The sequence below is a fragment of the Phlebotomus papatasi genome, chromosome 2 (assembly GCF_024763615.1).
Source record: "Phlebotomus papatasi isolate M1 chromosome 2, Ppap_2.1, whole genome shotgun sequence".
In the NCBI taxonomy this organism is placed as follows: domain Eukaryota; kingdom Metazoa; phylum Arthropoda; class Insecta; order Diptera; family Psychodidae; genus Phlebotomus; species Phlebotomus papatasi.
Window position 1 is genome coordinate 74,952,278 of NC_077223.1, and position 9,153 is coordinate 74,961,430.

A 9,153-nucleotide genomic window follows, 5' to 3' on the forward strand; every position below is an offset into this window, starting at 1 on the left:
AATGCGTCTGCTGACGACTGCGGTGCTATAAATTCACCATATGCTGTACGGATAAGAAAATTTCACTGGAAAATCTTTTTGGGAAAATTTCAGTGAAAAATTTACTTTCAGGCTTTGAGTTTCATTTTACAAATTGCAATGAATTTTGCTGGAATTTTTAGAAAGTTAAAGTCCAATCGAATGTAAGATTTTTTAGGATAATTGCGGTTATCTTTTTTATAATCATTAACGGTTTCTTTTAATACCTACTAATTTCTAATCATTGGCATAACTATTAGCCGTATTAATTACTATAGGCGAAACTGGGGCACCACCAAACACGGGGTAGCACCAAACACTAATTTTTATTTCTAAACTACTTGGACTATCTCGACCATTTTTTCAATGGACAAGCATCCCTATAGTGCCGATAGTGCATGTAAATTCCTATAGGCCTTGTCTTCAGAAGTCGAATATCTGATTAAAAAATCGCAGTGTTTGGTGCCCCAGTTTCCCCTAATAGTAACATAAATGCACAGAATGATTTGCAGAACATAAAATTGTTATATACATATAGTTAATGAAACACATTTTCCTAACTTATCTATTTCCGGTCATATTTTATTTCACTAACTGACGTGTGCGTGGTAGTTTGATGCATGATTTACTTAAGAATTATATTGTTTGGGATAATAAATTAAAATAAATGAAATAAATTAATTTATCGGTGAAATAAATAGAACTTTATTTTGCATCGATGCTTGCCAAAATCCTGAAAGCCAAAATTCCTTAAATTAAAATTACGAACAAGATCCTGAAAACCAAAATTCAAAATTCCAAAGATTCAAAATCCTAAATGGGTCGAAAACCTGAAAGCCAAAATCTCGAAATGGTCAAAATACCGAAAGATAAAATCTGGAATGAGCCAAATACCAAAAATAGTCAAAATTCCGAATGGGTCGTAATTCCGAATAGCCACAGTTCTAAAGAACTCAAATTCCGAATAGGTCGAAATACCGAAAAACCAACATCAATTTATTCAAACTATTGGGCCCATTTTGCATACGATGGACATGTATTTAGCAAAACTGCCATGGAAAATATTCAATCGTACGAACCGCCCCATTTTTTCCCAAACCTTTGCACTAACGAAAAACACACAATCAAACCTTTTATTTTTTCTGCATTAGTTGAGCTTTTCTGTACAGTTTTTTTGTATAAAACTATAAGCAAAGTACAGTAGTGGAGAGAGAGGCAAGTTCAGGCAGCTAATTTTTTTTCAAGACTTATTTGTAAAATGTTTATGAACCATACTTAAGCTAACTAAGTCTAGCTAGATAGTTTCTCTAGTAGAGTATTGTTTATTTAAATATAGAGAATTTCTCATATTACTTTATTATACCAATATTTTGCATTTTCGAAAGTTGTGCATGTTTGAACTACCCCTCACTCTCCTATCATTCTAATAAGAATATTAGCATTATCGTATTATATATGAAAATGAATGTAGTAACACAATTAATTTTTATATATTCTCATAAATTATTTAAATTCTCTTTTCATTACATTAACATAGGTTGGTTTAAGTACTTTTTAAATAATATGGTGAAAGGAACACAAATTGACACTTTAAGAACTCGTGTCAAAACTTATTGACATCCTACTCTGTACCATTTTGAATACGAAATTCGAAAACTTATCCATTTCGAAAAACGCAGATTAAGTAAAAAATGCTATATTAGAGTAAGTGTACCAAATTCCGGCCAGCTTGCAATTTCAGCCACCTTTTTCGTTCCTCGAATTTCCATGAACTTTTAGCTTTTACGTACTCTTGAGATAATACAATGCAAAAGAATAACAAAAAATGTAGCTTCGACAAATGAAATGACGTGAAAAAGATATTGGAAGAATTCCCGAAGGGCAAGGAACTATGAGAATGAAGGTGGCCGAAATAGGGCACCAAAGCTATGTCTATATTTTTATTCATTTTAAAATGTATTAAGAATGATTTTAGAGTAAATAAAGACGGTAAACTCTTTACAATGTTCTAAGCAACACTCTTTCAGAAGAAAGAATAAAAAAAATCAATTTGTATTTAAAATATTACATTTCAAACTTGAGACTTTGACACTTGCATGCAACTATGCTGAAATTTGGCACACTTATCCTACTTAGATTTTATTTGATGCATTAAATAAATTTCTGCATTATGAGAAAAGTGTTAATAGGGTTAATAGGGGTTCCCTATCGAAGAGGTGTTCCTTCTACCCTACAAACACTTTTTGCTGCTTGAAATTAAGTCGTCAATTGAAATCATGCGGTGTTATTATGTTAATATGAGTCGTTTTAACTATACGAAGTCACTATTGTTTAGCGTTATTTCGATTTAATGTTCTTTTAAAATAAGTGATAAAAACTCTTAAACTTGCGTAATGGCTTTTTCCACGCCTAAAAGCTTAAAAGCTCTCAGAAAATAATGAATAAGTAAGGTAAAGTGTCCTCAAGTCGACCGGTTCCTCAATTCGATTTTGGCCAATTTCGAATTTGGCGTATGATCTAACATTAAGAAGTCAATTATTCCATAAATAAATACGAATCAGTGACAATTTTATAGAAATTCATCATTAAAACATTCAAATATTGACCACCGGTCGAGTCGAAGAACCAGTCGACTCAAGGGTACTTTACCTTATAATGTTTCAAAGCATCTTTATACAAAATTTCATTTAAATAAAAAAAAATTATAAAATTTACTTAAAAAGGCAGACAAAAAATTTTTAGTGATTTTTTTGGCGGAATTTGCTCGTAGTTTAAAGTTTTCGTAAACTTATTACCTTACTAAGTTAGACTTGTAGGGGGAAATGAGGCATCTTTGAAATTGGGGCACTTTTGAAATTGGAATTTTTTTCCTATGTTCAAGTGGAACTGATCCATATCATACTGTAATTAGAGCTTCTCAATCTGTTTGTGCAGCTAAATTATATAACAATAACGCGCAATTTTATTTAAAAATAGGTGAAAAATCCCAATTTCAAAGGTGCCCCACTTTGAAAAGTGACCTACTTCCCCCTATATGTAAATGATTTAACTTTTCATATAACGAGAATATATACCTTTTGTCACACCTTTGCAAGATAATATATTATTTTTTTTAATCTTAATATTCTATTTTGATTAGTATCAGAAATCAAACGATTTTTTCAACTGGTTTGTCAGAATCCTTGGCGTTCGGAAGGGTATCATAGTTTTATTTTTGTTTTTTTTTTTTTTTACAAAAAAATGGTTCGTACAGAACTCATAATATCAATATAATTTTATTTCATAAGAAATCTATGAATTTTTCAATATTTCGTAAGAAAGTTCTTCAGTCTCGTTTGGCAAATGTATAAGAATAATTCCAGGTCTTATGGCTTACCTATTATTAGTATGAGGTGTCCTTAATTTACATAATATACCCCACCGCACTACATGGAGGGTGTCTCGATAAAATCTCCCCAACCACCTTAGCACTTAACTCATTACCAGCCATTCATGTTTCTTGAAATGCCTTAACTTTTCTTCTCTCATCACCAGCGATTCTCGTGAATTCTCCTGATACTGGACAATCTATAGCATTAATCGTATAGAATTATCACAATAAAGAGTTTTTGTGAAAGAAAAGGTGACCTTTTATGTTAGTTCTATCTTTTATTCTTTTATTTTCGTGCTTCAGTTAAATAAAATATTAATCAAGGCCTTAAATAAGAAGAGATTGATTGGAAATTGTTGATTTCAAACCCTGGTAATTGATACAATTAGGTGGCCACGTGAGATGATAGGGGGGAGGGGATTAGTTGGGGCTTTCTTGGAATGGTCACCTTGACAGTGGAGAATTTGCACTTGAGAGTCCTTCTCGAAGGACGAGGCACGCAAACAATAGCCCAGGTTCAAAGGACTCATGCTCTTCATTGATCACCTTTTCTCTATACACAAACACTTGGCCACTATCGCCACTTTATACAGTTGAGTCAGTTTGTTCTCACGCAGAAAATAGAATAAACTAAAGTTTGTGCCATGGGATAATTAATAATTTAAATTTTTCGGAATGGAGGGGGGGGGTTAAATTACTGCTTTCACATTCATATTCTTTTTAGTGTTTTTTTTTTATTGAGGTTCTTGACTCATTGTGGAAAATTTATAGAAAGGCACGACTATTAATTTTCTGGTCAGGACAGAAACAAATGTCATCATTCTTAGTTAGATTTTTTTCGAGGATTTTTAAATAACATTCAAAAGTTGAAATTAACAGTTCTAAATTCAAATTTAAATTAAAATTCAAACACTGAGTGAGAGAAATCCGAAAAAGTCAAAATAACATTCCGGAAATGTTAATTTTACCCTGCAGTATTGATCGGAAAAACGGTGTAAATATTACCCTTTTTAGGTGTATTATGGGTTAAAGTTACCCTTCTTTCATGTTGATTTTAGCCTTACAATGTGTAAAATTAACATTAAAAAATTTTGATATATTTTTACACCCAAAAAGTGTTAAAGTTATGACGAAAAAAAGTTAATCGCAGCCTCTTTTTTTTCTCAGTGAAGGAAGAGCAATTTTTAATTCATTTTTTTTTGGAATAAATTGGTAACTTACTTGCTGTTGTTCTTGAGATTTTTTCTTGGTTGATTGCTTATTGTCTTTGGGGAACTGACCCATGTGTAGATCCCTCCTTTGCAAGGCGAAGACTTTCCCCATTTCACTGTGGCTGGCCCATTTTCCGGGAAGCTAGGTTCAATAAGACTGTTGAGGTATTTCTTTGTGGGATCAACGCCACTCTCTGCACACTTTCCCGTCTTCTGGAATGGCGTAGAAGTTGGCATTCTGCTTGGGGCAGATTTGCTAGATCACTTGGAAAAACACCACTAACACAATTTTACAATTTTACAGAAGTTCACTGCACTTTTGCGGAAGTTCTGAGAAAGTGATTATTTATTTCCGCTTCCACATTGTGACACTTTCACCACAAATATCTTTTCTTGTCTTTTTTTTTTGTACTTAATGTTTTTCTTCATCAACAAAATGCTTTGTTTCCATGGTAAATTGTAAAGCTTTGTTGGATGACGAATTTCTTGGCGCCAGTTGCATGCAACTCTCATGCAACTTAGCGGAGACACTCTTTTTTTGGCGGGAAACCATAGTCAACAAGAAAACATAGCTCTGAAGTTTTTATTATTCATAATTTCATGGAGAATATATCAGATGAAAAAAACATTAGCATTTGTATTCTTTTTTTTACAAACTCTCTAATTAATGATTAAATTAAATAATTATCTCTTTAGTAGAAATACGCATATGATGAAATTTTAATAAGCTCTCCGTGAGATTACCATGGTGTAAGTAAAACATCAACATAAACGATGGTTCAATAGGCAATGGTCAGTTTTCGAGAACCACACGCTTGAATGCATAATAAAATCAATAACTTAGCATAAATATACAAATGTATTAACACCTTCTTGTACATTCATAGAGTCTGATTTCTCATTATCTGAGCAGCACACGACTTAATTATGCAAATCACTTTTTCTCACGATCATTATTCACCGAGAAGCATTTAATACAAAATGAAATATATTATTATTGCTACTAAATACTAAGCCACGCTTTGGTGTTTCTTTTTGATTCCATCTCAACATTTAGAGCATTTGAATATTCCAACAACGCGGCTATAAATATTTGTCACTCTCTGAGAGACAGTTTCTGGGCAGATGATCTGGCTATGATCATCGATCCAGAAGCTGCGAGACTGATCCACAATCAATGGGTGTCAATTTGTTTGAGTGTCAGAGGGAAAAGAGGGTGGGTTATGGATATGTGGCTCGAAAATATCCGAGAAATGTGATTCACGCTGCAATTAATCAAAAAGCGATCGCGTAGAATTTCAAATGATATTCAAAAGTGCGCACTAGAACGCCTTTTTGTTTTCTTGTTGTCCCCACAGCTGTTAATAAATATTCCATCACAGTTCACGGGAGTGTGATCATTTTTCAATCTCTTGCCCCATGCCCCTTCCGCGTACGGAAGCCACACATCGCCAATTCTTCAAGTCGCCGGAGGAGACTGATCATCTCTATGGTGACCCGCGACGGTTGACGGTCGTATAGCTTCTGTATTTCTGTCGACACCACGAGCCCCAACCCCTTGTGCCCACCAAGATGTTTTGTCAGTGTCAAAGAGATCAGTAACTCTGCTCATTTACATGATGTAAAACATTTCAGTTACTTCATTTACAATCAATTTGAATTCATTCCCAATTCAATCCCATCTCCGGTGATTATTCATAATAATGAATCAACAAACATTCTTGGCACCTCTTCTTGCTATGTACACCAATCTTCCTCTTTAAATAAAAAACAGAAAATGGGACAAGAAGAGCCACAGACCACAATAAGAGGAAGATTTAATCTCAATGATACGGTGTGATCATTAAAACAGTGTTAATTAAATATTTTTGAGAAATCATTAATCACTCAAGTGATACTTTTGATGCTTCGTGAGCTTACAATCTTTGGCCACTTACTACTCCCCCTCGCATCATAAGATCATGCATTTTTTCGAAAACACCAGCAATTTTTTTTTCACAGTTCACGCGGATAGTTTTAGAAATAGGACAGAAAGTGGCCAAAATATATTATGATGAAGATTTATAGAATGCTTCATGCCACATTTAAGAAAATATATTAAAAACACTTCAATTTGAATCAAAGTCACATTAAATGAAATCTCTCTTTTCGATCATAGAAATGGAATTTTTAAAATTTCTTTAAAATAAAAGGAAAAAAAAATAAATAATGCGTTACAGTGGAAGGTTGTTACATTTTCATGAAATGTTTAACAATTAATTGAACATGCCATTAAGATAACATCCGAATAGACTTACTAAGGGGTGGTCTACTGTGAAATTTGGAAAATTAGAAAAAAAAGTTCAAACGGTTTGAGAATAGCTAACATGAATATTTAAAAGAATAGTCCCTTGATTTTTTTTAAAGATCGTATCCACACCAATTAAATTTTTAATGATGGTTGCCCTAAGATTATTCAACAATATTTTACTTTTAATCAATTTTGGAATGATTTAATTACTAAAATGCATGGTTTCTAATAAATACTGAAGAGAAGAAATGTAATACAATTTAAAAAAATCAATTAGTGTTTTTAAAAAAATAAAAAAGCAATGCTTTCGTTCTTGATACTGTATTGTAGATTTCTCTAAGAAAGACATTATCGAATCTGCATATTTGTCTCATACCTTATTCGGTCAAAGTCTGTAAGTCAAGTGATGCATTCATATTCCTAGATTTTCGCTAATATAACTTTTATTACTAAAAAAATAACTTTTCTAAACAAACTAGAACTCATTAAAACACTTAATATTTCTCTTTGACAATTTAAATGTGTTCTTATTTTCTTTTTAAATTGCACGAAATTGCTCTTAGGCTTGTTGATAATCCCTAGGGGAGACTGGGGCAAAAAGTCACAAATTGAAAATTTGAAAATTCAATATCTTCCAAGATAAGAGAGATAGCGGCTCAAAATTTTTCTATAGATGACCTCCATAGATCTTCTTCAAAGTCGTAAGTTTCTTAGAATTTGAACAAGGAATTCAGAAAATATAAAATATTGAAATTTTTATCCCTATTTTTCAAATGTTACAGCAGATATCAATTTTGACCTACTTATTTTCCAAAATTTATGCACTGGTAAATATTTCCTAAATGATTTGGATTCTCTGAATACGAAACCACTATCTATTTTAGAATTTTACAAAGATTCTTTTCTCTAGAAATCCTTTTATTAAAAATGACCACTTGGGGTAAAAAGTAACAAAAGGTAAGGAGCAAAGACCGAAGCAATTTCTTATGTCTCATGGTGAGAAGAAACGTAATTTCTATGTCTCGCCGTTTTTTGTTTGCATTGGTCAAACGATTAGCAGTCTCTTTTGTGTTTTTTCCAGAATAGCTTGAAAAGCGCTTTTCTCGTTCAGATAGAGAAAACTGTGTTTTAAAAAGCTGTAGAGTAATAAATTTCCAATGAAAATAAGTCACCTAGCAATATTTTTAAATTTATGAAAGCCCGTAATAAAGCAAATCAAAATGTGATAATATCCTATGCCTGGTACTATTTGCCCCAGCATTTTTGAGAATGGTCACAAAATTAACTTTTAGAAAACAGCTCGATAAATGTATTTCCTTACAAAAGAGAGCAGTAAATTGTAGTAAATTGTAGAGTAGTAAATTTCCTATAAGACTGCATTAGTTAGAAATTTCGAGGGCGCTAGGGTAGCTTGTAAAAAAAAATGAAATATCCGTTTTGTGACTTTTTGCCCCAGTCTCCCCTATTTAAATTTTGAACATAACGATTTTTTAGACTGCCCTAAAAGAGTTAAAAATTTTCTCATTTTCTCAATTTAAATTTTTTGCAAAAATTAGTATGAAATTAATTATATGAGTCCTTACTTTCTACAAAGTTGGATACTTTCCTAGTTCAGTTAAATGAGAAAATACGGACTTTACATGAACTTATACTGTTGAGGTACTTTTGCAGTCTGTTACTGTTAGATTAAGTAAAATTTAAATATCGATAATTCTGAAATTGATTTTTTTAATGTTAAACACCATCGTCTTGTAATTCTACTTGTGAAACCCTTTAACGCCAAATTTTTATATATTTCTTTTTATTTTACAATTGAGAATTATTTATTTAAGATATGTTCTGCAATGCCTGAAAATTATTTGTTTTTGCTTTTAAATTGAGATAAATATTTTCATTTGCATTATTTCAGTTTAAATTTCAGCAATTTACACATTAAAATTCACGTTTCTTCATATTGATTCAAATCTTAACTATCAAAACATATTTCATTTAATGAATTTGTTAGATAAGAATTTAGAGTACAAAAACTATAAAACATGACTAAAAAAAACGATTAAATGATAACAAGAAACATCAAAACTATTTTCTTCGCAATTAATCACGGAAAAAAAGTTTTACGCAAACTTTTGTCCTCAGGGTTAAGTAATTTCTGACATAACCTCACTTTGCTGAATGATTATCTATCTAAAAATTTGAATCAAAACCGTTTTGGCTTAACAAATTGTACGATATTTTCAGAGTACAAAATGTGATCATAAATGATA